Source organism: Myodes glareolus, chromosome 2, assembly GCF_982192425.1.
Source record: "Myodes glareolus chromosome 2, mMyoGla1.1, whole genome shotgun sequence".
In the NCBI taxonomy this organism is placed as follows: domain Eukaryota; kingdom Metazoa; phylum Chordata; class Mammalia; order Rodentia; family Cricetidae; genus Myodes; species Myodes glareolus.
This window is the reverse complement of record NC_142027.1, coordinates 30066019-30092624: the sequence shown is the minus strand read 5'-3', so window position 1 is coordinate 30092624 and position 26606 is coordinate 30066019. Positions and strand designations below refer to the sequence as shown.

At 37.0% G+C, this 26606-nt stretch overlaps 1 protein-coding gene across 2 annotated transcripts in view; it reads left to right on the top strand.

Moving 5' to 3' along the window:
* The window catches only part of Gbe1 (1,4-alpha-glucan branching enzyme 1), a 252351-nt gene that overhangs the window by 189384 nt on the left and 36361 nt on the right, over positions 1-26606 (top strand). The window lies entirely within an intron of this gene.

Here is a 26606-nt window from a genome sequence, read left to right as displayed (position 1 = left end):
CAGATCATCGGAATTTTCTCTGAGTAGTTGCACACCAGATACTTGTGTCACAAGTATGAACATCATGGCTGAGGGACATTGTGAAGAGCATCATACTCAGTCTTGAAAGCAGCGAACAAGTAGATTGTTCTTACCTGAAGAATCCTGACTAATAAGAGAAGGAAATTAACTGACATCTTTCTATATCATCTGCTCTACAGCGAACATCTGAGTGTTTGGGTTTTAGGAGAGTTAAGCTTGTCGGCTAGAGAACAACAGACCAAACTATAAAACATGTCCAAGAGCCTGATTTGTGCTTCCACAAACACTGCTCCCAAGTGTTAGGTTTATTTCATTCTCTCTGAGAGTTCTTACACGGAATCTTGGCTTCTTCAGTATCCTCTCTGGTTTGAACTGTCTGGCTCCAGACAGATCCTAACATGGACCTCTTCCCTGTTTCGTGTGTTTCTCAGAGTAAAGCAATGTCTGTAGAGCTGTGACATTTGTTCATCTACCAGGATTGTTAATCGTAATATTTCCAAAACACTCTTTTTCACACTTTGTATTCAACCTAAGACAGACAACATTTGCTCTGTTGGGAAGCTCTTTTCACAAAATTGTCAAGAGCAACAAAAGAAAAAATAGCAGTTGCTTCTAACCGCTCTCTTTCTATAGAGTTGATGAATTGACCACATGTGTGATAGCCAATGTAACTTTGAAGCTCTCCTCTAATTTTTATTAATTCTAGTTTATTTCTTGAAACAAATAACTCCTAATTTTAATGCATCCTTTAAAAATATCAGTCTATCATGCTATATTATCTAAGTGTGATATTCCTCTGCTTTTAAATCAGTCATACCTTAATAGCTTTAAATTTTATTATTGGTAAGATTATTTGTAAAAGTTAATATTTTCCTATTAAGTGTCATAGCATAATACACTTTAAAGCATTTAAAAAATTGATTTTTAAAGGGGAGTAGTTATAGAAATTACAGAAAATACAAGACAATTATAGTTGTTCATATTTTAGTTGTTTTCATTTTTTTAATTTTGTTTTTACTTTTCCACTGGTAGAGATTTCTTTAAAAGTAAGAAAACAGGCATTTTTACTTAAATGTTTACATGTTTTTCTTTAATATAATTTTGTTTGTTTCTTTTTCTTTTTTTAATTATTTGAGAGAGGAAAAAAAGTACATGGAGTTAAGAGGGTAGGGATGTGAAAGGAACTGGGAGGAGCTGTGGCAGCGAAAGAGAATGATCACACTGTGTTCTTACGATAAACTAAAGCTAAATGAAATGACTCTGTAGCTTTTGAACATTCAGGTATGTGTTCTGCTTATCACATCATTCAGCTCCATCTGTAGAGTCCTAGAAAATGATAGTTTGGCTGATTTGCTTTTTAATTGTTTCTGGATACAGCATTTCTAATTTAGGGTTTCAAAAAAAATATCTATCATCAATCATAAGAGAACTACCATGTAACTGTCAATAAAATGAAATGTGTCACTCATTTTTTTTTTTAATTTTTCTTTTTCCTTCCTTTTTCTGCCTAATGTTAGTGCAAAAGAAATCTGGGGACAAGGTTAGGTGAATGCTAAATTCTGCCTCCTTCCCACCGCAGCTGCTGTTGTCGCAGCCCTGTGAGGTGAAGGGACATGTTTAATGGTGTATAACTAGGAGTGACGGCAGCTGGACCCTTGTTCATTCTTGTGGTGGTTAACTTGAGAATATTATGAAATAATTATACTTAGCTCAATTTGTAGATTAGCCAAAAATGTGTGACTAATGATTGAATAGATTAGAGGGTAAAACAATCTGGTTCTAATTCAGTCTTTTAAATGTTTATAGTTTTGAATAGGCTCAAGGAATCTTTATTCTGTACAGTTTTTCATGGTATTGATACGCCTAACTCACAGGTTTGGATTTTATTGTGGGGCGGGGGTGAAATGATTTAGTGCATATATAAAATGCGTATTCCTAAACAACTGTAACTATACTCAACTGTTACATAAATTTACTATTTTTAATATTATTAGTTATAAGTCCTGAATGGTGGTTTAATTTCATATAGGTGTGTTAAAAGTATTTTGAAATTTCCATTGATAAGTATAAGAATTGCTTTAAGGTGCTTAATCCATTTATATTTTGTGGTGTCAGAGTGTATTTAGGAATAGGGACTCTTGCTGGCTCATAGTCTTGAAGATGTATTTGATAGTGGACTTAAAAAGAAACTTCAGGGCAATTTGGAGTTTGAGAGAAAACAACAAAAGAACAAGTGAACTGGAGACCTCAGCAGCATCCAGGAGTGGAGAGATGGGTCAGAGAGAGAAAAGGGCATGCCTTCAGAAATACAGTTCAAGGATGCAGTCAGGCTCAACCAGTCCTGATGCAGCTGCCTGGGAGTGGAGTAGATGCAGAGGGAGCAAGGGCGCTAGAATTTCAGGCAAAAGAGCCTAGAATGTTGGCCAGTATCAGGGAAAGCAAGAGGTTTCATCTTCTTTGTGTTCTGACTGAGAACATGCCCAGGCTTAGCAGGGACGATCCGAAAGTCACTAAGTCCAGGGAGTGGATTGTGGGGTACCTGTTCATACCTTTTGAAAGACAGAATTTTCTGCCTGTCTTTTACTGTGTGTTTGGGTATATCATGTTTCTTAAAGTGACTGCAATAGACAGCTTTCCTGAGCAATATTTACCTGTCTAGGTGACTGACCGGCTCATTTGTGGTAGCATATCTGTGTGATCAGATATTATCTGAGGCAGGCCAGATTGTCTCATGTCTATCCAGAGCCAGAGAAGGTATGTGGCTTTATTAAAAAGCCATGCACTGACTAGGTAATAATAATAGTAATAACAATAATAATTAATATTGAGAGCAGGAAATATGGATCAGCATTAAGAGCCCTTAATGATCTTGCAGAAGATCTTGGTTCTGTTCCCAGAACCCACATCACACAGCTTACAACTCTCTGTAACTTGACCATGTTCTCTTCTAATCTATGTATTCAGCTATGTGCATGTGGTACACATTTATGCACCTTCATACATATAAATGTACATGAGACATAAATAAATACATCTAAAAATTAAATGAATAAATCAATAAAATAACTCCATTTAACAAAGGGAGATACCCTTACTTAAAGGGCTTCAACAGAGCCCTTCTACATGCTCTTCCATGTGGTATTTTAAGTCTTAAGGAGGGGCAGTCATGATAGTTTTTCTTCTTTAAGCTTAGCAGAAATAGAAAGTTGAGCTCAAAATGAATCATGAAGGGGATACCTATCTTCAGTGTCTCCAAGCCTGCTGAGTTCTAGTAGCCTACATAGCAAGAACAGGTAATGATTACTTGTTAAGAATGACCTCTCTTTTCCCAGTTTATGTTGTATACTATATTATGACATTTGTTTAGTCAGTGTTATTAGGAGTAAATATTACCTTTTTCTTTTTTATATATTTTTTTAACTTTTTCATATGTAGTAATGAATACTGAATATTTCTATTAAGGGAAGTTTAATTTTATGTATAAGAAAGAAGTCAGTTTTCCTTCCTTGTTTTAGTTTTTTTTTTTACTTTTATTAATCAGTTAACTTATCATATGTATCTGTTGGGTAATATCGATCATAAACAAACATATATAGAATATCAGAACAAATTTAATGGGGTTTATGTTATTCCTATCCACACCGCTTATACACACACACACACACACACACACACACACACACACACTCACACACTCAAGTGTGCACACATGAGAAAGAAAATTTTCTCTTTGCAGGTTCAGCCTTCAGAGTTTCTTTATACGTGAATATGAGCTGCACACAGTGACAAGGTAAACAGACGAGGGAGGCAGCAAGCTGAGTTACAAGGCAGTTGGGTTTATAGCTTCTTCTACCCATACAGTTTGGAATTGGGGAGTTCAAGAACGCCATGTTGAAATCAGAGTTAAACATGCTTAATGCAGTTGAGGGTTCATTTGAAATTAAACTTTAATCATGGCATTAAATTTACAATAAATGAATAAATGGGAAACAAAAATGCCTAGAGAAATAAATTTATGGTTCTCTGTTGTTTTTGTTTTTGTTTTTAAACAAATTTGTTCGGGAAAGAAAGGTGTTGACTGGAGACAGTTTTGTAATTCAGAGTGCTTACTCTGTGAGAATGGAGACCAAGTTTGGATCTCCACAATCCAGACAGAATGTACATGCTGTAATGCAAGCATCTTTAATCCCAGAACTCCTGTATGGAGAAAGGAGGTGGAAACAAAGGAATCCCAAAGCTAGCATGGCAGCTCACTTGGCGTTAGGGAAGAGAAAGCAAGGCCCTCTGTCAAACCAAGTAGATGGCACTAAGAGAGGCCCAAGTTGTTCTCTAAATTCCACATGTGGTGTAGATTGTGTAAACACATCTTCTACATACATGATTGTACACACACACACTCACACACACACATACACTATAATTTGCAAAAATTGTTCAAGTACTCTGTACTGTTTGAGAAAGCTCTATTCCTCACTGAGTGCCGTTATAGGCTTTTACTGTATTTAATGAAGCTAGAAGAATATGGCTTTAAACAATAAAGCTACTATTAATTATATTAGTGTGCCTTTTGTAGTTTTTATAATCCTCGTAAAATATGTTTTGTGGTTAAAAATAAATGTAAATTGAAAAGCTAAAACTTCAAACACAGAATGGCCTCGGTAAGAAGATGTTGACTGTTAGCAGAGAAGGAGAAGACAGACCTCCTCAGATATTCTGTGGATCTTCCACCAGGCTGGTGATGCCAGGCTATCGTGCAAATATTATGTTTTTGTAATCAGTCAGTCAAGTTGGAGGAATGACAGCCATATTACCACATCCAGTAACTCCTCAGGATTCGGACAGAAATAGGTGACTACTCTGTATAGTAGTTATACTACCAGCATAAAATACAAATACTATGACTGCACCATTAATTCTTTATGTACTTCTTATGTAACTTGTTTAATAGTATTGACAGCACTTAAGGACTGCCTAGAATTATAAAAAAAGAAAAGTATGTATTTAATGATTATGATGTAACCATATACAAACATTTAATGTATAAAGTAAAATAGAATGGGGCCATATAGGCAGCCTAGTGGATAAATGCACTTTTCCCAAGACTAAGTAAGTTTGATCCCTGAGAGCCACATGGTGAAAGGAGAGTATCAAGTTTTACCCTGACTTCTACTTGTTCTCCATTACAAATAATGAAGCACTGCGCATGTGCCATGATGCTGTAAAATACTAGCAGACACAATGTAATGGGACTAAACAGGACAACAAAGAATGTATACATTATATAGTCCCACCATCAGGAGCCCAAGGCAGAAACAGTTTTCCTGCTTTCACTGACTTCAAGACTTGCCCTGGGAACATGGTAAGATCCTAGATATTAAAAAATAGAAAAGGAAATTAGAACTATTTACTCATTAGTTTAGAAATAGTATGATATTTCTTGTGTTTTAGTGACAGTTTTATTGTGAAAAAGTTTCCATTGAGTTACTAGTGGCATTTTTTTTGTAAAATACTTTGCAACTTAAAATATGTTTGGAACACAAAGCAGTTGTATAATAAATATTTTCTTCATTTAAACATGTCTTTTATAACTTTTATGAAAACCTTTTTATTCTTTTTGCCAAAATGGGAATTCTTTGTGGAAAATACTTTTTTTTAAGTAGTAACTTTCTGCAGTTTGTGTTTTGTTTGCCTCTGGTGTGTCTTCATCCTTATCTTCCCTATCCTAGAGACAAACAGAGTGACGGAGTCTTCAAACTTTTTTTAAAATTTATTTATTAAAAATTTCCACCTCTTCTCCTCCTCCCTTTTCTATCCCCCTCCCCACCTCCTCCTCCCTCTCTAGTCTTAAGAGCAGTAGGGTTCCCTGCCCCGTGGGAAGTCCAAGGTCCTCCCCCCCCATACAGGACTATGAAGGTGAACATCCAAACAAACCAGGTTCCCACAAAGTCAGTCCATGAAGTAGAATAAAAACCCAGTGCCATTGTCCTTGGCTTCTCAGTCAGCCTTCATTGCCAGCCACATTCAGAGTGTCCATTTTGATCACATGCTCCATCACTCCCAGTCCAGCTGGCCTTGGTGTGCAAGAGACTTGATTCTAGAGGAGTTCCCAGGTCCAAGGAGAGGTTCCCAGATTGTTCCTTGGGCAGCAGAGGAGAGGGTGCCTGAACTGACCTTGTCCCATAGCCATACTGATGAATATCTTGCATATCACCATAGAACCTTCATCTGGCGATGAATGGAGATAGAGACAGAGACCCACATTGGAGCACTGGACTTAGCTCCCTAGGTCCAAATGATGAGCAGAAGGAGGGAGAATGTGAGCAAGGAAGTCAGGATCATGAGGGGTGCGTCCACCCACTGAGATGGTGGGACTGATCTAATGGGAGTCTTCAAACTTTTGAACTAAGAAAGACCTGCCCTTCTCATAAAGCTGGTTTTCTCCCTGCTCTTTTTTTTCTTCCTTAGGGGATTTCTAGCATGACAGAAAAGCAATTTTTAAATGAGTATACCATTTGATTTAAAGTTTTAATGGGACATGTGATCTCTGGTATATCTCAAAGCATAAATGAATCAAATATCTCATAAAAAAAGACTGAACTGGAAAAATGAAATCAACAGAACCAGCAGGATTTACCAGTATAATGTAACAAGGTGTGCTCAGAATTTGTGTTGTCAACAGAAACGCAAATTCCCCAGTTAATTGGATACACATACATAATCACCCAACAGAACCTAGAATCAGCTGGGCTTATTGACTTGTTCCTTCTCACTTAATTCATTCCTGAAAGTTACATTGCCAGTCTCTGCCCTCTCAATGCAGAAATGTGAAACAAGAAATAAACTAATTTCAAAATATAAACAAAGAGCTCTAAGTGCAAAGACTTCTGTAAGAAAGTAGAGAGAAGTCAACTCCCCAGTTTCTTTTTTCTTTCCAAATCCCCACCTTCAATTTACCATTTCTTTCCTCTCTTTTACCTTGTTTCAAATTACTAGATTTACCTGCTAATTTGTTCATTTCCTGATTAGATGCTGTTTTGAGTTTAAATGTATAATACCTAACATTAAAAACATCTTTAAAAATACAGAGCATTTAGAAAAACAAAACAGAGCTATGGGATCTTTTTTCTTTAATTTTGCCATACACAGACAAGTTGACAATTACTTGTCTGGTAGATGGGAGGAGAGAGGTTTGGTTCCACAGGGAAATCTGTCATGACTGTGAAGTCTTAACAACAGTCAGAGAAAGCATGACATTTGGAACATGGACTTGGCTGATCACATTGTCATCCACACACATTCAGTGGAGAAAAAAGAGGACGTAGGGTGGGGCTATAAATCCCCAAATCCCAAGGCTCCTCTACAACAGGTTCTATAACCTTCACAGCTAGCATCACAACCTGGTGCCAAAGTACTGAAATACACCCATGAGAAATAATTCCTATTCAACCCACAACAGAGATTTATAACACTTGGCTCACAATTTTGTGTGGAATGGTTTACTTTAAACAGAAGGGAATAGTTGCCATAGGCTCTGCTTTCTCTGGTCACAGGGGTGTATTGAACAAGGAAAACAAATCTTCCACATGGTAGATGTAAGATAAGATGCCATTACATATTCTAACATTTCTTTCTGATTGAATGCTTGATTCCTTAATTTAATTAGAATTTATCACTGGAAGGGAATATCTAGTGATGTTTAAATTTTAGTGTTGAAAATTTATTTTTGGCTATTAAAAAAATAAGTCATGGGCAGAAATAGCAATTACTTTCTAGATGAGCCCTGAGTTCTGGAAACAGTTTTTCACCTTCTCTGCAGACTCCCAGCTGTGACCAGCAGTGTCTTCTCCATTTGCATTTTCCAACATCTTAAGTGAGCACAAAGTCCATTCCTCAGGCTCTCTGAAAATCTGGATGTCTAGGCTGTATCCATCATCCATCCAAGGCTATGCTGGGAACACAGTACTTTTTATCTGAATACAAGAACAGTGCTGAAAGCATTTAATCACTTCAGAATCATGTTTTCATTTGCTAACTCATTCATTTCCCATGTTAAGTAACCCTCTGTGCCAGAGTTATTGTAGATCTTATACTAAGTTCCTTCTTTCATTACTTATTTAGTGTATTTGATTCCTTTTGTTTTGTTGAGACAGAGGCTCATTTTCTAGTTCAGGATATCTTAGTGATCACTATGAAGACCTGGCTGACCTTAACTCAGATTCTCCTACCTATGCCTCCAAAATGCTGGAATTAAAAGGTGAGGTAGTAGGCCCAGCTAAATTCTTGAGCCACAATACTTGTCAGAAATCCCAGTATTAATTTATTTTAGGAACAACAAACATAAAATGAAGATAAATAACATGAAATATGAAGGTACAAATGAACAAAGTCACACACACACACACACACACACACCGAGTTGTTAGAATATAGACTGTTGTGATGACTCAGCATATAAAGTGATTGCCACAGTCCCTGGCTTCAGACCACTGGAACCCACATATTGGAACAAGAGGAAAAAGTGATTTTGACCAGTTGTCCTGTACTGCACATGCCCACAAAAACGAAGCATACACATACAAACACACAGAAATGTATAAGTAAATAAATGCAACAAAATTGTTAAAAATAGACACAGTTAAAATAATTGGAAGACAGTCTTTCAAGTTTTGACCTGTTTTGTGAAATCAATGCGAGACAGCTTTCTGACTTTTCTGCTCACCTTCCCTATCCCTACCACCATTCCCCTACACTGTGCTAGTACCCGAGGCCCAAATTAATGCCTCCTCAGTCTCCCTCTGGCCACTGTCATGATCATCTGTCAGGTCCTCATCGCCTATGGACAGCTGTGGCTTCTGTCATGCTCATCTGCCCAGACCTCATCACATATGGACAGCTGTTCTCTGACATTTATAATCTCAGGAGATCACATATAGTCTGTTCCTCGGGGTAAAGGGCAGAGAGGGACAATGATGACTCACTTATTGGTGGCAATTCCTCCAATAAAGGTTTAGAGGTCAAAGATACTGAGAACAATTAATCATTGACATGGGTATTGTCATTCACTGTCATTTATAGGAAGCCAGCCTCAGTAAAGAGGTATATAAAAGATATTTGAAAGTTGACATGGAATCATTTGAATCAACTTGAAAAGCAGAGACGAGAAAGTATAAAACCTTCCATGGCTTCCTTGACTTCTGGGTCGGTATATGTGAAAACAAATTCTAATAGCAAGCTTTCTTTCCTGGATTACTGTGAAAATGATGTAACTCTTCTTATAACTTCATTTAAATACTTTTTTAGAAATAGAAAAATGTTAAGAAATTTGACATTTACTTTGGATCTGTCAGCTGCAATCGTAACCAGATATGGGATGTCATTCACATAACACCAGGGCTTGAGACAAATAGGACTAATGTAGTAAGAAAGGTTGCTCGTTGGTTCCCAGCTGCCCAGCTACTTAGACCATCCCGACTGCCCAGAACCAAAATAACCACTCAGAAACTACATCAATTAAATCACTGCTTCACCCATTTGCTCTACCTTCTCATTGGCTAACTCTTACATTTTAATTTAACCCATCTCCAGTAATCTGTGCATCACCACAAAGTAGTGGCCTGCCAACAAACTTTCAGCACATCTATCTCCAGTAGTGGTTCCATGGAGTCTCTCTCTCCACCTTCCTTCTCCCATCATTTAGTCCAGTTTTCCCCGCCTACCTAAGTTCTGCCTTGCAATATGTCTGAAGCAATTTCATTATTCATTCATGGTAATCACAACATACAGAGAGAGGGGACTCCCATATCAGACTAATACTGTGAGCTCTTCCTTATACAGTGATTAATTTTGAGTGAAGATATGTTTTAAAATGTCATATAAGTTTTCTAAAAGTATAGTGCCTTATTTTTGTTTTTTGTTTGTTTGTTTGTTGAGACAAGGTTTCCTTACATAGTCCTGGTTGTAAGGGAACTTACTGTATATCAGAGTGGCCTTAAACTCAGAGATCCACCTTCTTATTCTTCTCAAGAGCTGTAATTAAAGACTTGTGGCACCACCAAACAGCTGGGTAAAGCCTTTAAACATCACTTCAGAGAATGCCCTTTGTTTGATTATGTTTAAATGATCTCTTCTCTATTGATCCTGGAGAAGTTAGAGAATGCTGGTAGATCAACACCACAAAGCCGAGATGGTTTAGGTAACTACTGCAGAAGGAATTACCTATCAGACTGGAATATAAAAAGCAAGAGTCAGAGTTTTATTCTGAGATGCAATGAAGGGATGAAATAAACTGTATTTGTAACATCATTTGAAACAGAAACTTACGCATTTCTTCACCTTTCATAGATGTAGGTACTATAGAAGAGCTCATCAAATGAATAAAAATGGACCAACTCAGTTGAAGCAAAAAATAAGCAAACAAAAAGATCTCTTTTAAGATAGTTAAAAGATTCTGCGAGGCCCAGACTATTCATGGGAAGGGCACTGGACAGATTCATAGACATAGACATAGAAAGAGGTTACTGTAGTTTTCAGCTGGTGTTTAATAAATATATGATAAAAAGTGTTAGGAAGGTAGCTAAAAGTTTGTTTATAAAGATCATGTCAGCCCTATTGCAGAAGTAAATTTTAATGAGAAAATTATGGAGATGCAGTTTGGATTTGATGATGATAACTTGAATGAGGAAAGAAAAAACACTGAACCTACTGAGAAGGCTAAAGAAGAAGTTAAGAGCAATAATGAGATCATTGGAGACAGGGGGACAGAAATAGAGCTTTTTGAGTCTTACGGAATCATGCATGAATCAATCAGCCTTGATACTGGTTTGAGAACTTTTTGAGCCAAACGTATCATGAATCTGTCAGCCTTGATATTGGTTTGAAAATGTGACTAACAGCAATCAAGCTTTAGGCCTAAGCAACCAGTAACTGGCCGTACCACTTTCTTACATGGAAAAGGAATTAGGGAGTCAGCTTATCATGAAAGTAAGGACTCAATTTTAGACACAGAACCATCAAGGCACATTTAGCCCTAAATGGTAGCTAGTTGAGTTTAGAGACCACCAGGGTCAAGAAATGTAATTTAGAAAATGTAAACTTGCAACTAACAAGAACTAGATCCATGATAATTATGAGGCCAGCTCCAGGAACTGAGAACCATCAACTAAGAAATGCACAGAGCAAGACCCAGAGGAGCCCAGTGTGTAAATACAGGGAGATCATCAGCAGAAACAGGAGTTTTGGGAGAAGGAAGAAAAGGCACTGGAATTGTAGTATCATGAGCGCCAAAGGTCAGATTTCAAAAGAGGAATCCAGACAGCTGGTTTTGCCTCGCAGAACAAGGCCAAAGTGATTCTAAGAGTTAGGAAGCAAAGAAGTACACTGGAGTGGGTATAAAAGGGAAAGTCAGCAGTTTTGAAATGGTGTTTAGCAAAGATATAATAAGGTGATGTAGTGAATTGGGAATCAAGGAAGCTTCTTACCTTATGGGAGGTAAAGACATTTTTATTCCAATTAGGCTCTTTTAGAAGGCTTTTTTTCTGTACTGAGAGAGAACCATAGAATAAACAAAGTGGGTAAAAGTAACAGTGTACACAAGTACATATGCAGACATCAGTAATTGCATAAGGGCAGTAATTAACCTGAAGCAAAGAAGAGGGATGAAGAGGGGTACAGATAGTTATAAGGGGAGTTTTATCGAGGGGAATTCACATTACTAGCTCAGGGACATCATCATTAAGGCTTGAAAGAAGAAAAGAAAGATGGTTGAGAAAGGACAAAAGGCTTGAAAGACATCTCTAAAATTTCAACTAGCAGAGGAACAAGGGGGATGTGTAGGTAATGCCCACTCACTTGGTGTGTAATTGAAACAACACATAGAATCAGCCTTTGGTTATGTTCCTTTACCCTTAGAAGGCTTCAGTTGATGGGAGGTTAGAGTTACCTGCGCCTGTCTAAAGATAGGGTTTCTGTGAGGAGAAGGGAACCTGAGACAGACTAGAGAACACAAACACTTTGAGTACCAGTATATGTCCAAGCCACTGGGTAGTGTTTTGACATTCTCTAGCAACCAAGACAGCATGGGATGGGTTGAGCATTATTGAGAATCTTTGTATAATATACCTTCATCGGCATATAAATTTAATTCACAAGCTTTCCGTTATCCTCATATTTCTCTCTAAAACATTTGTGTATTCATACAGATGAAGAATATATAAAATAAGTTTATAGAATAAAATAATGCCGACAGAGCTGTTTTGTTTATAATGTGGGTCATTGGATATGTGTCCCTATGTTTCTTGTTTAGGAATTTCATTTTCATGATGTTATTCTTTTCCCTGTAATGAGTGATTCCTGTGGAGAAAGAGGCACAATTACAAACTGGCAATTTTCTCTCTCAGCAGTATTATGAAATTTCCATTACTAAATTTGAAGGATTTTCTCCATATGATTATATTGTATTTTGACATTTGAAAATTCCGTGGGACATTTTTTAATGAATACGTTACACTCTCCCAAAAGCCACAGGGAAAGTAGATGGGTTTTGTCCTAAGTGTCAGGCTGCATTTATTGATGGCTGCCTTAAACATCAGTATAAAATGTGTGCTCTTACTTCAGATCTTCCATCTGTGATTGTTTAGTGTCAAACTTGTAAATTCTTCTTTCTTTCTGATAGAAGGGGATACAATAAAAATTTAAATGTCTCCCTGCTAAGTGCTGGAATTGAAGCAGTTACAGGAAGAGAAAATACACTCTCTTGAACAGTAGGAGTGCTAATTTCTGGCATTTTCTCTTAGCTTGTTGAGGCAAGATTACTAAACGTAACATGACTCCTAGAAGTCTATAAAACTGAACTGTGAAAAATGGCAAAATTCTCAGTGTGAGCAGTTGCAAATGACTTGAAACTCCATTAAAATGCTCAAAAGACACAAATAGCGCATATTCTAAGTAGCAGAGACCTAAAGGAAATAGACTGGATTTGGTTCACAGCACACCAATAACCCACTTCAGTGGGCATTTAATGAGAATCTACCATAATTGTTGCACTGCTAAGATTGAAGTAGTGGAGCTTGAAGCCACGTCTGAGATCCATGGGTGAGGCCCTTGCATTTCAGACTTTACAAATCACACCAAGTGAATGTTCTTTGTGGAAAAGCTGAACAAGGAACATAGAAACATGATGGTTGGAGAGGAGAGACCTGCTTGTGAAATTTCTTCCTCCTCCATCTCAGTTCTGGAAAGTTTCCACCTGCCAGGTACCCATTCCAAATAAGATTTCATTTCTAACTCCTTGATGATCTGAATCCCAGTGTTAGAGAAAGTTTACCTTAACCTATTAGAAACGTGTGTCTTATCTACATTTTCTTAACTTCATCACTAAAGATAGAAATAACATACATCAAACACTTGACCAGTATGAAAATATTATAATCCAGACAATGAGAGAGGACATTCTACTTCTTGGTCCCTAGGCTCAGGAACAGTATCTTTCTCTTTTATTTGTTCCTAGAGAAACCCGGTCAGAGGAGTGGGAATATTATTAGTTTTGGCTCAGTAGTTTATTCTCAATGCACAAATTTGTTAGAAACAAAATTGCTTTTCTGTACAGAACGTGGTAAGCAATGTATTATTATTCCTTGTGTGCTATAGATTTAAAAGCAAAACCTACTGTGTTGAATATTTGTCTCTGTCCTTGAGAAAGGATATCATCTTATCAGCATTTAGATTTCAGGACGGGTAAGTCCCAAACACAGGAAAGTCTCATGGGCCAGCTTTATCTCCCCTCCTCAAAGTGAGATCAGTACATACAGGAATTAAATCTGGAGTTTGCACAGCACATGTTCTGAGCTAACATAGTAGTAAAACAGGTGTGGATCTTAGGGCAAGTACAAATGAGAAAAAAAGCATATTTGTTTCTCAAGTTAAGTCTGTATTGTTTTCCCCTGGAATGGTTATTTCACCTTGAGAAGCAGAGAAATCCTATACTTTATTGTATAGATGCTCAGGCACATGCATTCCCCTGACATATAGGACACATTGTAGATTCACCATCTATACATCTAATGCAGAGGATAATTATACTAGGATGCCCCTAAGTGGGTACACTCTCCTCGAAGCCCTAGATTAAGAGAATACATATGATTCCTTTTCATATCCCTCTCTCAGTTATTGAGTTTGAAAAATAGAGACTTTATTTGTCAGCTGTCTGTCATTATATCAAAATACAGTGGCAGTCAATTATAAATAGAAAACTCTTATTTGGTCTCCTAGGTTTAGAAGTTTGATTCATTATCAGTGGGGCCCATTTCTTTGGTTTGTACATAGAAGCAACATGGTGAAAGCTCCATAGCAAAGTAAAGCTAGTCACCTCCATGATAGGAATTAATAGTATTGAGGCCAAGTCCCCAGTCTTCACCAAGAGCATCTACACAAGTACCTAGGGACTGCTCACCATTGCCCAACTTTTACAAAGTCTATCATCTCCCAACGGAAAAGTTCTGTGGCCCAAGCAATTGGTAATAGGACCTTTGTTGTACAAACTATGTCAGGGACATGGTGTATTTTATTGCTAAGGAGAAATGTCATGTTAGAATAACTACAAAGCCTTGTTGCCTAATCATGAACTTCAGAATCCTAAAGATCTACTAAATGCAGGGACTTCTAGGGTCTTTATCTGTGCCTTCCTCTTCTGAAGGTTTGTAGATTAAGGACTGTATGAGGAAGGCCTACTTGTCCTTCCTGCTGCCATATTCCTGGGCGCACTGCTAGCTTAGCCCTGAAATAACCACACAGAAAACTGTATTCATTAAATCACTACTTGGCCCAGTAGCTCTAGCATCTTCTTGGCTAACTCTTACATCTTAATAACCCATTTCTATTAATCTGTGTATCACCACATGGCAATGGCTTACCGGGTAAAATTGCCAGTGTTAGTCTCCAGGAGGTTCCATAGCATCTCTCTGGCTCCGCCCTTCTTTCTCCCAGCATTCAGTTCTGTCTTCCTTGCCTACCTATATTCTGCCCTATCAACAGGCCAAGGCAGTTTCTTTGTTCATTAACCAAGAAAAGCAACACACAGAAAGAAGGACCTCCCACACCAATGGACAAGTGAAAACGCTACCCTAAGAGTTGAGACTAAAAATAAATCAGCACATAGAATGAATATCACCAGCTTGAACCCCCAGATCTATGTTGTAACTTCAGTCAAACTTGATGTAACACTAATAACCCACCTCAGTAAAACCTTCTCTCACTGATAGAACAAATCCTCTACTTCCACCAATCCAGATGATTCCATTTTGTGGTTTTCTGTGTATCGGGTGTGCATTTACCCATTCTCCTCTCTCAGTGTTAATCTCTATTTTTGTTTTTGCTCAAGATTTCTTAGTACTTTCTATGAATTTCTAGAATTTTCAAGAGAAACAAATCACAGAGATCTTTTTCTGAAGAGAATTGATTAAGGCACCTAACTTCGAACTGAAAGCTGGATGCCTGACTCTCAGTGTTAATCAGGCAGGTTGTAACTATCTACAGGCTTTTAAGTGTGACTGATGGCGTGTGTCCAGTGCTACTGGGCAGTTTGTCTGTCATCTCATAGAATGCAGTGATGAGTGTCCTGGACATAGATAGGATGTTCTGCAAGCTTTCCTACTGAGTAAGTTGCTAACAGCAAACAAGAAATTTTGAAGGAGAGTTTCTCTGCGTCTGAGATCCTAGATAGTTATATCAGTCTCTTTTCCCCAACCTTCCATTCTAATAAAGAGAAGCAAGTCAAAGAGAGCTACTTTACTTCTCCTGGAAGACTAGAGGATTACCTGGGGGTCCCTGGGAAATATAGTAATTTTTTGTTTTCATTTCTAACAAAGCGATAAAATATTCTCTATTTTTCAGTAAGGTTTGAGACAATAAAAATTATTTGGGTCTCAATTTGACAATATCTTAGCACACTACTCTAAAGAATACTAATAATCTCCTAAGCACATTATATTTTTGTAAATAAGGCATTGTGCTAAGTATTTTATGTATACTGCTTCATTTGAAATCCTGTTATATCCCTGAGAACCAGGTCTAATTACCGTCATCAAAAATGTAGGAAAACAAAAAACTCAGTGGCTTTCAGATTTATATAGGAAGTAGAAATCTAACTTGACACTGTCAACCTGCACAGCATACGATTGCACCGTCACCCCACAGAGGCTAACATTGAAGTAGTGTCTAAAAGAGATGATACATGTCACGGTGATGTTGGTGGACCTCTGCCTGTCGAAATCCATTCAGAGAAGAGTAGTAGATCACATTTTATTTTGTGTGATATTATCTACAACAAATCAAGGGAGAAAGCAATGCATTTTCAAGGTATGAAACAATGCTGCAAATTGCTTATGTATCTAAGCGCCCATTTTCAGGAGAGAAGACAAAGTATGATGTCCTGTTGATAAATGTCACTGTTAAGATTTCCTCAGAGGATCGAGGGTATAGCTCAGTGGCAGAGCACTTTTTTTTTTTAATATCTGTGACTTTGGATTTGATTCTCAGGATCACACAAACAGATCACACAAAGAACCCAGCTAATATCCTTTGGGGGAAAATCGTAGGCCACCACAGAAGGCCACCTACAGAAGGAGGGGTTGATTCTAAGATGTCAAATCTGTGATTCCCAGTGAAATTTTTGTACTAACCATAGGGGAAGTGGCTACACAGAGCTAAGTAGGTAAAGAGTGCCCATTATCTTAGAATGTGATAAGAAACTTTAACTTGAACATAAAAGCCAAAACTGTCTCATAGGGTGTCATGGAAAGGTTGTAAGCATACACAGATCAACTGTAGATAAGTTCCTTGTTTAAAACTGAATTAAAAAGAGCAGTCATCTCAATCCTGGAAGCACTGCAAGATATTTTGCCATCAGAATTGATTTTAAGTGGTTTAATGGTTTAATTGTTGGCTCATGCTAGAGGGGGATTTATATGTTAATGCTATCTTAGGTAGCTTATGCAAGAAGAAAGATTGCTTTTCTTAAGGTACTTTAATTGCACGTTTATATCTGTAATAATAAAGTGTTGGAATACTGCTTGTCTATGCATGCAAGTCTTATGTTTCTGAGCATAGAAAGAATGTCAGAGAAGATCTTTGAGTGTTCAAATTTTATTTCATAACTTGAAAGCAGCCCTGGTATTTAACATATTCAGTGTAAGTTAACTCTCCAGTGTAAATTTGTGGTCACCTAGATAAAATACAGATTACATAGCTGTCACAAAAGCTTGTTTTGTGGCTTGTTTGTGAAATTTCCCGATAGGCGTGTGTGTCTCAATACCTGAGCCCCAGTCTGTAGTACTGTTTCAGGAGGCCTTTAAGAGACCCTTAGGAGCCAGGGCCTTATTGGGGCAAGTGGGCTTCTGGGGATGGGCCTGAACTCCCTTTTTTCTTGGAAATGTACTAGCTACCCCCAGCTCCCAGTACTCAGACAGCAGCTGGTCCTGCCACAATCAATGCTACTGTGATATTGGGAACCAGAGTAAATCCTTCTTCCCCTGAGCTGCTTCTAGTTGGTATTTTGTTAGGTTGTTGACATAAATAATCTGTTGCCTTTAATGTGAATTGTAAAATGTGCTGTATTTTAAAGGATTCAGTAGTAGAGCAAAATTACAACTTGTTTGTCCTGTGTGGAAGCTTTTTTTATATATATAAGGCAAGTTGCATAAGGTAAGTTGTACCCATAGTACCATAAATAACAAATGCAGAGGTGAAATAATTGTAACTGTTTTAAATCAGCACTGTTATAATGTGTATAATATAATCATTATCTGTCCTTCAAAATGCATTTAGCAAACTATATCTGCAGTTAACTTAAAAGCTTATGTTCACCATCTTAAAATATGAGTCCACTTCCATTTTCATAGAAGAAATGTTTTTTGCTTGGACAAGTAACCCATGAATAACTTTTCAAGCTTATTTGTGCATCAGTACCTAACAGATCCTGTAAAAGCACTTTTAATAAAGGGAAATGCAGTGCTGTGTGGGTAAGTGCTTACCCACAAGCCTGACAAAGTGAACTCCATTCAGAGAACCCACAATAGACAGACAGACCCAGCTACTGACAGATGTTCTGCACACGAGTGTGGTGGAACACTCATTCCTGCATTCACATACACAGAGACATCAGTGATAAAATTCAATTTAAAAATGTAAGTTTGGTGTTTAAACCTTACAATCCTATTTAAAATTGCTGTCGTTCACAGAAACTGATTAATCTTTTTGTGTGACCATGTTGAAATAAAAAGATGACAAAATGAAGTTTAAGAACTTAAAGAAACAATTTTTTTCAAAGTATTTTCATGGTTTGTATAAAGATTTTTAAAAGTTATGTGAGTCGTGATTTAAAATTTCATAATGTATTTAGAAGGCACACCAGTTTCCTGGGAAATTGGACACACTATTTGGTGTGTAGGCTTTCCTCCCACTGGATGGTTCAGCTTTAAGGACAGTGGCTCCGGGCAACAAAGCACACAAGTACCTTGGTTTCTTCTAATACATTATCTATAGCTAAATAAAAACTATCACTTCTCCTCTGTCATTTAAGAGATAATTTTCTGTAATTAACGTTACAATTTATATTTTTGCCTTTCTTCTTTTCTTTATTGTTATGTAGAATCGATACACACTTAATATTTAAGGATCAGCTGGTTTTATGCCTAACTATAGACTTTTAAATTATGATATAGTAGACAAATTTTATGGTTACCTACTGAAAAAAAATTCTCATTCATCCTAGGAACATCTTAAAGACCTAGTTATTAACTTTTTAAAGGCATACTGTTTAATAAATCAAAAGTTTTCTGGAAGCTTGTGACATAAGAGAATTAGTTTCCCCGCTTTCCCACATCCCCACATGTATGTGTCCCGTCTTTCTCTTTCACAGAGAACTGTAGGCAGTTTCTCTGTGTCTCAGCAACTGTTCCCAAATAACCATTCAGAGAGTAATTATTAATTATAATCATTCAGTCAATAGTGCAGGCCGGTTACTAGCTAACTCTTACATTTTAAATTAACCCTTATTTCCTATCTATCCTTTGCCACATGATAGTACCTTCTTTTAACACAGCAAGTTCATTGTGAATCTCTCTGTGTCTCATTTGTGATTTCTCCAACTCTGTCCTTCTTCCCAGCATTGTCTCTGCGAAGAAAGTCCTACCTAGCTATCGACCAATCAGCTTTTTGTTAAGAATGAGAGCAACACATTTTCACAGTGTGCAAAAGAATAATCACATAGCATTCCTCCTATGTGCAGCCTCTTCTACTTTAAAAGGTCAAATAAATGCTAACAAGAAACATAAGAATAATTGAATCTGTTCTCATGTTTACAGAGTTAGAAAGTCACCATTTTGGTTGCTAACAGTCCAGCTATTCACTGACCCAGATTTCCTGGGAGCTACTGCAGAAAGCTGGATGTGGCATTCCCTGTATATAGTTTTTGAAGATATATAAGCAGTGACCCTTCTTGTAAATGCTACAAAATGTGCACCTAATTTTAGTAGTCTGAATATCTTCATGGTTTCCTAAACATACCATAATGATTCAATTTTCGTGGAAGTGACAGTATTCCACTTGAATATAGTATTTTATTCTTGGGGGAGTGCAATCCTTTCAGATTGCCAGAACATATAAATATATATAATATATATATAATAGTAACATTTCATGGAGTGAAAAGAATGAGCTAAAAACGTCTGGAAAGACACATGGGTTTGAGAGATAAGCAACGGTCATGTAATGTATAAATGTTGCAATCCACTGCATTGCTTGTATTTATCTTTCTGTCCTCATCTCAGAGATTGCTTGTTAGATTCTGTGCACAAAATAGTGCTGCAAGAATAATTGTTCCAGCTTTCTAGCTTCATGTGTAGGTTTCTTCTTCTAGGATAGTGGTAAAAAAATTTTCTGTTCCACCCATTCCATGTACATAAAAGAACTATTAGATGAAATAAGAAATTATTCTCATATCCTTCCTTACACTGGTGTTTGTTTTCAGTTTCTGTGTTGTTGTTGTAATAATCATCCTGGCACTGAGTAATTTATACAGCATAGAGACAGAGATGATTTGCTTATGATGCTGCAGGCTGCAAAATACCAGATCTGAGGAGCTATGTCTGAGAGAACCTTTCTGGAGAAGATTCAGTTGTCAACAGTGGAAGGCCAAGAGAGAATGTATGGCTAAGAATGACCAAACTCTTTATGTGAGAAACCCGCATATATGATGGCATATATAATAATACCATTTTCTAGATCACCTCTGGAAGTCCCTCTTCCCAACTTTGAGAGAACATTCCAAATCCATGACCTTGGTAGTGTGTGTGTGTGTGTGTGTATGTGTGTGTTGGGGGGGGCGGTTGTTCAGGATCTCTTTCAAATATTAATATAAGGTCTTATTCTGTTGAAAATATTTCTAAAGTAACTAAAAGTTAAAAGATACAGTATTATTTTATTTTGAAGTTAAAAATAAGTTTGCAGTGACAATCAGTCTACTTCCAACTTAATTATTTTATTCTGTTTTCTTTTTTTCTTTTTCCCTTGTCAATATAAGCTACTGTGAATTAAATGAGGCCCAGGGATGCCTGAGGAAACATAACATCAAAAGGCAAACACTGAAGATAAAGAATTTAAGTTCTAATTTAAAAGGGTGAATATGTCTGCTGCATAGCATATCGAATTCTCGTGGTGTACCACACTTGGAAATAATGCTCTTTTCTTACCTCTGTCACAATGTTTTATAGCGTGCACCATTTTCTTTCAATTTGGCAGCAAGTGATGCTGAAGCTGTTTTTGTTTTAAATGCATAATTTAGTGAAACAAAAATTCATTCACTTAGCGTCATTAGAGTATGTAGCGTGAACAGTAGACTAGAACTGATGGTTTTCAATCTAAGTTTGATATTCATTAGTTTTAATTATTATGAAAATTATAAAGAATAACTGAGAAATTAATCTTAGAAACTCTCAAAGATATTAAAATCTTGCTTGAAAAATGCACACTTTTCTGATCTCTAGAGCTTGTTAATATTGTATCTGTTTCCTCTCCAGTTTATTCATCTCTGTCATGTAGTTAAAGGGACTGAAGCCACATTCCTTTCTTCTATTCTCCTCTGGAACCTTTTAAGGGCTCCTTCTATGTTCCTATATGTAGGGCATTCTACTTTCTAAAGTTATGCTGCTTGCAGGTCTCTATACCATGTCCATGAATCCCCTGCCTAGTTGACTGGGTCTTACACCTCATCTTTTTCTCTTTTACTTTGTCTGTTAACCATGGCTTCCTAGTCTCGTTCACCTTGTTTTCTTGTTACTCTTATATTGCACCTGTTTCGTTAGAATCTTTGGCCTTTTTTATAGTTTCCTTCCTTTATCATTTTTAGAAAGTTTACTTATTTTATACTTTAATCATTTCTTTTAAAAAGTTTCCAAATCAATATTTCAAAATCTAAACTTTAGTTTGATGGGGTACAACCATGGCTGGGTCATATGTTCCAGGATTGGGGTGTGTGGATTAGAAATGTCAGTCAGGTAAAACAGCGATGCAAAAGAAATACAAAGACATAGGATAGAGTTGGATTGGCAGTCCAGTGAATACTGAATTCACCTGTATTTATTTTCTATATGGTTAGATACTCCAGTCTAAAATGAGGGGAAGAAGGCAAAGGACTACTTTAAAATGAAACAGAGCAATTGCCTCTTCAATACCTGAAGGACCAAGCAACTATACCCCAGGTTAAGTATTCTGTTTATGCAGGGCATGCAGAGACCACACCTTAGGTCAACCATCCTGTAGGCAGTCACTCCTTGGGTCAAACTTCCTGTTATATCCTTGAGGGAGCAGGAATAGTCCTGACATCCCTGACTTTTGGTCAAGGTGGAGCAAATCCACTTCTGTGGGCACTCTTAATAACCAAAATACCAGTAACCATACCCTAGGACAAGATATCTTGTTGGTAGTCACACCAACATGCAGATGATGGATCTCATGCATGCAGTGAGGGCTCTTGCAACTGTGTCATACATAGATGATGCAACTATGCTGCATGTGGGTCACACGGGGTCCTTTAAGATTCCCTGGCCCTTTAGGCACTTCTGCCTGAGGGCTTGTCTGCACATGCATGGCCCTGGAACCTGGAAGTGTCAGCCATGTTGTGTGGTGAATCATTACAATAGTAATTAGAGTATTCAGTGGGTGATGCGTTTGGTGTAACTCTGCTTTAAAGTCTTCAATCCATTGCAGTGACTATGTCACTAAAAAGCACATAGCCTGAAGCTAGGCATTAGGTTATACTGAGTCTGAATATTCTGATCATATATATGATCAGACTGTATGATAGTTCATTTTTCCTTTTTCAAATTTGTAGACATTTTTCTTTAACTTGGGACTATACAAATTTAATGTTACAAATGTGTTAAACAACATAAAATGGTACAATAGAACTGGTAGCGAAATAATATGTTTTCTCGTGTCTCATTGCTTTTCTATTGATGTGATTAAAACATTATATCCAAAGTCAGTTGCAAAAGGAAGGATTTATTTGGAACTTATGGTTCCAGAAGTTTAAGCATTGGCGTGGGTGTTTGGAGCTAGCCTGGAGCAGTAAGAGAAGCGAAGGTCTCACATCTTGAACAGTAAGCAGGAAATAGAAAGGACACTGAGCACACCTGGATCTTTTGAAGCCTCAGAACCTGTGCTCTGTGAGAAACTTTCTTGAGCAGCGTTGTATCCCCTAATCCTGCCCAGGCAGCTGCCAGTACAGACCAAGTATTCAAATGTCTGAGATTGTGGGGAGCATCCCATCCAAATGCACCACATTTAGTCTTCCTACCCTGAACTCCAACTTTTCACATGAGGCTTCTTTTTAATGAATCTCAGAAGTAATATTAAGGTAAGTATGTATATATTACTTAATGATAGTCTAGAATGTCTGCCGAATTATGAATATTTAGATATTCATGAGTCTTGACATCTGTCGTTTGGAATACTAAAAGTTTCTTTTTACTCCCAAATCGCTGACACATTTAATGATACTTTGTAAAGTTTTGAAAACTTTGGAGGAAACTTTGATAAAATGTTCACTTTTTTATCTTTTTACAAATGCAGTCATATTTCAATCTCTGAAGTACTCAGAAAGCTACTGTAATATGCTACAAGTCTGGAGGTTTATTGCTTCTTTTTAGCTCAATTAATTAATCTCTTTGGTATTTCCTTACTCTTTAAGTCTGCTATTACATTTACTTTTGAATATATCTCTACAAGTTGTTTAAATTTTGACACTCATTTTACAAAAAATGAATGTTAGTTAAATTTAATACCAAGTTTGATCTGTGATTTTATCATACTTCAGTTCAAGTTTCCCATTCCATAATCAGAATCATGAAAGGGTACTTAGATGTGTATCATAGCAGTTATGTGGTCACTTCAATTACACGAACTCACATGAATGTCATTCACATTAGAGGCTACCAAACTCAAAGATGAAATACAGCCCTGCCTATGTAATCAAGTTTAAGTTTCAAGACATTTGTTTATACAGGGGAGAAAGAAGAGCAGAAAGGTTCTATTTGGAAGATTCTCAATTCCACTTAGTTATTATACAAAACTTAGATGTGAGGCTAGGAAATGCAGGCTAGGAAAAATCTCTTTGTTGAGAAAGTAATTTTTCCAACTAGTAAAGGAAAAATAGGTTTTCTATCAGAAGAACACCTGTATCTCAGTTGTAGGAGACAATATCTAAACTGAGTATTGGTGAATAAAATCTCAGGCAGTACAATTGGAAATTGCCAGTCAACATCCTGGGAAGAGACACTGAAGCTGGATTTGTGGGCTATGATTAGGTAGCTATCCATCATCTTGTTTAATGGATGCAAGTCCTATGTAATAGGAATAAAAAAGAAATAACAACAAAATCTCAGTTATTCAAGTAGAAATCACTAGCACAATTTAAGTAACTGGCTAGTTTTTGGCAAAGCTAAAACCAGCACCAGTGAAGGTACCAGTTATAGCAGTTGATGTTTGGTTTTAGAACGTTGTTCTTTATGAAAGTATGGTTGGTGAAGATTTTGTGGTTTATCCAAGTGGAGAAGAGTGGTCTTTGTTTCCATTCATGCTGTGTTCACCTCTCAGGTGGGATGCTTTCAGTGCAATTCCCTTGAGAATGTTAAGTTTGTTGATGTGATTTTCAGTCTCATGTTATAATAGCCTTCAGACCTGGTTGATACACCAGTTCATCAAATCATTTTGTGTTAAACAAAAATCTCGAAGGACTTCTGTAAAGGGCAATATCTGAAGTAAGGGTCTTTCATTAGGGAAGAAGTGCCACATTGTCCACAGCTGCCCTGTTGTTTGGAACTTTCTTCTTACTTCTTTTGACATTTCCAACCTCAAATGAAGCAAGAGCTGATCCATAAACAAGGCTAAAACTAGCTGCTGTCAGCCATGGGACCTTGTAAATGTCAATGAAAGGCAAACAGATGCGAGTCGATTGCTTATGTTAGGATCAGGTAGTAAAGTCTGTAATAGGAACGCTGACTGCAAATGAGAGGCCATGGAAGAGGGAAGGCTAGCCAAGCTTCATCATGGAAAATCCTGAGATGCTTAGAGAAGCATTCCTCCACCTTGAAGTGATATCAGGATTCAGTTAAACAAGTGGTGGCTCTTAAAGAAATATTTTCTTTCCAGCCTTCCCCACCCACTCTGTTTTTGTATGGCACTGCACAGCATTACAAGGTTACCATTAGAGAAGCTTGCCTACGGCGCCTTGTACTTAACTGCATGCATTCAGAATTCGGGAAGTTTCATAGTGACCTCTTGTTTCCTTCCCCATTGTTTTCCTTTGCATGACTTATTGTTTCCCAGTCGTCTTGTGCCATGCAATATAAAATATGTTTAAAATATGGCAAAGAATCCCTTTCCAAATGCTGCCAATCTTTATATTAAAAAGTGTAAGTGATTCTTAAGGCATTCTGTTTGCAAAAAAAAATATTACCCAATTCATTTTCATTTGCTGTGTTCATTGTTTAATCTTTGGTATTATTATATTTCTATTGAGGTCGAGTTTTTTAAATGCACCCAAAACAACATGCAGAAGGAGTTTAAATAGCCACAAGAGCACCCAACACCCTGTCTTGTCTAGATACACCATTGTGAAGTGGAACACTGGCTACTGAGAACCAAGTTGTGATGATTTGCTCACTGTCCCCGTCCTGCGACTGCAGATTTGCTTTTGTTTATACAAACTCTTTCTGTTGTTTCCTGGTATTCTTCTTATGTGTTTTATAAAATCCAACTATGCAATAATTAACTATTGTAGACATTTTTTTATGAGTCTCTTTGCCTCAAACCGAGTACTCTAAAAGGTCAATTGACAATAGCTGTTCAAAGTCGTCTCCTAAAGGAAGCAGACATTATCCACTTTAAAGAATTATCATAAACTAAATAAATCATTGAATGTGCATTCCATACTTTCTATTCCATTAGATAGTAGAGATAATAGATCTAAATATGGAGGGTCTGTCCCCTGTCTGATAGGCAAAAGTCAAACTATGGCGTTATACTATTTAAGTAATTGTTCAGTAAAGGGAAAACAAACAAAAAGTGAACAGCAGTGTAAGCCAAAGGGAAGCACTGAAGCCTTATGCGGGATTTTGATAAAGGCGAACTGGACTTCAGGTAGAGCTCAGTAAAAGGGTACTCGTGTGTATGCTTATGTGTACACAGCGCTAGGTGCAATCCCCAGCACTACAAACCGGAGCAAATAGAAGTTTTTGGAGACTAACCAGCTGTAACGTAGAATATTAACAGCAACAATAGTATAACATGCAAAATACAAATGAAGCACAAGTCAGTAATAAATATGCTTTATTAAAAATATGCTTTATTTACAGCTCTTGTCCCCTATCTTTCCTAACACTTGCATAGTCACCGAGGCTTTATGTTCATATTGTTTGAAACAAGAACTGGGGCTGAATACAATGGATAGAACACAGACATCAAATCTGAATGCTAGCCTGGATGTTTTATGCTTGAATGACTTTGGAAAGTAACATTAATTACTTTTCTGAAATATTTGAAAATGGGAATGATTTCTGTATTGAATAATTTTTGTTAGATTTCAAGTAACTGCTATTGTAGAACATATGTAGGTAGGAGGCACTTGGGATATTAAAATTGCTTTTAATATTATTAAAATTATTAAATTTTTAATATTTTAATAACTTTAAATGCCGTACATTTCATGTAATAGAATTGTTTTCCATTTGGTAAATAAAGGCATTAGAAATTATTTAATTACTCTTCAGTATTAATAGTTCTATGTTTAGCATTTCAACAACTACTTGTTTGTAAGCGTGTCGGCATATCTATGTTCATTCTGCTGCATCTATACATAATATAATCTCATTTTGTACTTATGGGCAGGCACTGATGGTAACGTTTTTCTGTTGGCTTGTTCATTTTGATTTGACAACCTTCAGACCCAGGCACTTAACCTGAGCATTTACTGTGTCTCCTGGCATGAACTTCACTCGTGGATCTGAGCAAACCCGAAAAGAGTTTGAATTAAAAAT